The following is a 4,057-nucleotide window of genomic DNA, read 5'->3' as shown; positions in this document are numbered from 1 at the left end:
GTTAGCTGACCAGAGATGGTCTATGGATTTCATTTTAACCAATCTCGACTACCAGTACTCTTTCAGTCTTTAGACATGTCGTGAGATATTGCATCTTTCACTTTGGATGTCGGCGACTTATAAAGCCTCGTCATCAGGCGTCAAACATGTACACGTGCACACCTATCAAAAAGAGTAGGGGTGACCTAATGTGCCGGGCTATAATTAGGGCGAACCGTAGCGTATTGCACTAGCAGGTATTGGTAAAGCATCGCGGCTATAGTTCGAGGGAAGAAGAGTTTTCCAGCACCCGGAAGTGTCTGGTTGAGAGGACGCCTATGTGCCTGACGTCTATCTGTCCTCAGCAGAGAGCTGACCCGGTTAACGCCAGTGTACACAAACGGCGAGCAGGCGCGGCCACACGCCGAGGGAACTCAGCCACCATCGTAAGGTTTCAGGAAGTCCCGTGGCATACATTGCACGATTCACCTGTAATGTTTTTCCCGCTACGATACCGTTCTAACATCTGCTAACGTCTCCCATGCACGACATAGACATACGGCATTATCTATAACTCAGCCCGATAAAAAAAAACTCACGGTGAATCAGAAGGTAATCGCTCTCATCGTGAACGACTCCAGGGTTATTCCATTAGATATTATGAGAAAGGCAGGGCGTTGTTCCTAAAATCAAGTGCGGATTTGTCCAATCCGAAATCTTTGCTTTTCCTACAGGGCCGTTATAGCCTTGCCGGCCTGCCTGCCTGAATTTACCATGTGTAAGCGTTGTCAGCCCTCCTTGATTTACCTTTAAACCCCGTTGCTTTAGTTTTCTTGTGCAATAATTTTATTAATTTTCATTGAAAATAGTAATAAGCCAAATGGGGCGACTTTTCTAGTCTCATCTAGTATCAGGAGGGTCTGCATGGGGGATCGGGGAAACTTTAACGGCAAATCATGTGTTTCTTGGTTTGGAAACAACTTCTTTGGAATGTTATTTTGTATTCATGGAGTGTCTGGCAAAACTAGTCTGCGACAATCTGGCGTTCGGCTAAGCCATACGACTAATGTTTCAATAACGCTTAAACGATGAATTAAGGATACGAAATAACGTAACCCATGGAATTCTGTGGCTGGCTAACTTCTTTCGCTAATTTCTAATATTTTTCCATCTACTCAAAGAACCTAGGAGGGACTAATCAAGTCATCCCCCGTGCAGATCCTTGTGAAAGAGATTAAAAATCAGTCATTTGTCGCCCTTAATTCTGGGCACCTCAACCAAACCCCTCCCACACCCTACTCCTCAAGCATGGCATTAACATTCTATCTTATCTCAGGATAGGATAGGCCTAGGATAGGAAATCGCAACGTTGTTTAACAGCCTCGTCTGCCACAGGACGGTCAGACAGCCTGAACTGTCCATTTCTGCACAGAGAGTAGCAGCACCACGCTACAGCACGCACACAGACTCAGTAGTAGTAACACATTCTCCACTGCAGTCTGTAGTAGAGCCACGCTGTAAATCGTATAGCAAAACGTTCAGATCCAAACGTACTTACGTCATGTAAATGGCCCCTTTCGCCTCTTCCTGCAGCCGGACGACATGTTGTTGATCCGGCGGGACCTGTGCCGTGAGAGTCGGCCGTTTGTCCGGCCTTGCAGGGCGTGTAACACACAGCACGACTGCGGGGCTGGGGCTGGAAACGTACGGAGCAGAAGGAATGTCGGCGAGGTTTCGCGGCAGACAGGTCTTGTCTCACGTTGTTTCGCGAACACGTCAGTGGTGTGGTCTGTGCTAACATACCCCGCTGCCGTGGCCACAGGAATTTGGTGTGAGGGATGCCATCCATAGGAACATGCATGTCAAACAGAGATGGAAAAAACAGGTCTACATTTTGAACATACGTGTTTGTTTGTCTGTTTGTTTGTCTGTTTGTTGTGTGCGTGCGTGCGTGCGTGTGTGTAAAATCTAACAGCACTAGTGTGATCGTTGACCTGACCTATATATTTTCCGAAAAAAATTATTTCTAGTATTGGTGTTTTATTGAAACAGATTCAGCAATCAATGTGCGCGGATGTGAGCAATGTAGTCCACTATTCACAGCCTTATATCCTCCGTCCAACATCCAGGCTGCTGCTATATAAATATAAACAACCCCAGATGGAGCGGAGCAGTCACACACACACACCGGTAACTTCAACATGTCAGACAGATCTCTACAGCACTGCTGGAAAAAGTAATACTTTTAGTACGTCGATGAAGGTTAGACATCCGCGTAATGAGATACATAAGAAAACTGTTACTTAAACTACTGGATAGCTTTTGAAAACTGTCAGACGTTTCAAGTAGCATCCACTACCACTACCTTTCGGTTCTTAAAATTTATCCTGTATAATGATTTTAGTAATTTTCAAGAAAATAATCATTAGCCAAATGGGGTGAATAATTTGCCAGTACAATTAGCCGACCACGGAGTTTCATATTTCTGTATTACTAACGTACACGTATAACTATAGCAGCCATTCTCTCTAGCTAGACGTTTCTAGTCTCTATGAGGAGGGTCTGCATGGGGGATCCGGACAACTTTAACGGTAAATTATGTTGTTCTTGGTTTGGAAACAACTTCTTTGGAATGCTATTCTGTATTCACGGAGTGTCTGGCAAAACTAGACTTTGGATAGTTATAATTTTTGGGCAATCGTACGAGAGATTTTTTCGATAACGTCTAATAATGAAGTCGAATTCAGGTTAAGAAATAACGTAACCCATGGAATTCTATGACCGGCTAGATATAACCTTTTCCCAACAACCCACGGAGTATAGGAGAGACTAATTAAGTCATCCCCCGTTGATTGGTGGAGTTGCACGTCCCAAGGGGTCTGATCGAGACTTCACTCGGTCTTCCAACAAGCGGCTGCATGTGCATAAACAAGACGATAACTGGTGTTTCGTTTATTTACTTTTCTTTTTTGCCGTCTTCTTGAAGCCGAGGTTTCGTCAGTAACCCGCCCACACGAGTCCGGTGTCAGGCCGCAGGAATGTTGAGTTTGGCACCGGCGGCGGACATCGACAGTCTCCGCCAAACTTCTGGGTAGCGCGCTCAGAAAAAAAGAACTTGGCCGAGTGTATAACCAAGGAGGTTCAAAACTTGGTTCAACATAGTTTTCTTAGTTTCACATCCATATATTATTTTAGTAGTATATTTCATTAGAAAATATACCTGGCACTTTAAAATTTAATGTTGTGAAATTACGAAAAATTATGTTAAATTGACTCGTGCAATAGCTCAATCGTGTAGAGTGCTCGCTTTGTAACCGGGAGGTTCAAACCCCGGTCGGGTTCAAACCCCAAAGACTTTCAAAATGGTACATACTGCTTTCTCTGCTTAGCACTCAGCATCTATGAGAAAGAGAAGGTCAAACAAGGTGAAACAGGATTACAAGATAAGTTGCAGGCAGACTTGTCACGGATATGGGATTGGGTGAGAACAAACAAGCTAGTTCTGAACATAGGTAAAACAAAATCAATCGTCATGGGTACACAACAGAAACTTAAAAGGGAACCAAAACTGCAACTTTCCGTTGATGGCATAAGCATTACACAGGTCGAAGATGCAAAATTACTAGGTGTTACAGTAGACCAGCAGCTTTCATGGGTACTGCAGGTCAACAATACAAAGTTGAAAATGGCAGGCGCACTTGCGTCAGTTAGGAAACATAAGGATAACTTGACCCCCAACATGTTAAAAACTGTACTACAGACCCTGGTTCTATCGCACCTTGACTATTGCTGTGCCCTTATGTCATCATCGCCACAAACTCAAATAGACAAACTACAAGTTGTGCAGAATCGAGCGGCTAGGCTAGCAACAGGTGCACGTTGGGATGCCGACTTAGATATCTTACACACCCAGTTAAACTGGCCTTCAGTCAAAGAGAGATTGTTTACCGGAACAATCAACACATTCCATAAATTAGTGAGAGAGAAACAGCCTAGATGTATTTTCAATAGACTAAAAACAATTAATTCGGCACATTCGCACAACACTAGACTGGCACAAAAAGGAGCATTCCAGCAA

General features: G+C 44.0%; 1 protein-coding gene across 1 annotated transcript in view; it reads right to left on the bottom strand.

Annotated features, from left to right (window-relative positions):
* The window catches only part of LOC109464434 (galactosylceramide sulfotransferase-like), a 30,114-nt gene extending 28,446 nt beyond the window's left edge, over positions 1–1,668 (bottom strand). The window contains exon 1 of the mRNA XM_019761418.1: positions 1,538–1,668. The gene's annotated coding sequence lies outside the window, so the exon portion shown is untranslated. The remainder of the gene's footprint in view (positions 1–1,537) is intronic.
* Between the last annotated feature and the right edge of the window lie 2,389 nt (positions 1,669–4,057).

This window comes from Branchiostoma belcheri, unplaced genomic scaffold, assembly GCF_001625305.1.
Source record: "Branchiostoma belcheri isolate BF01 breed outbred unplaced genomic scaffold, Haploidv18h27 scaffold138, whole genome shotgun sequence".
Lineage (NCBI taxonomy): Eukaryota > Metazoa > Chordata > Leptocardii > Amphioxiformes > Branchiostomatidae > Branchiostoma > Branchiostoma belcheri.
The sequence above is the reverse complement of the archived record's forward strand: the minus strand, read 5'-3'. Positions and strand labels throughout refer to the sequence as shown.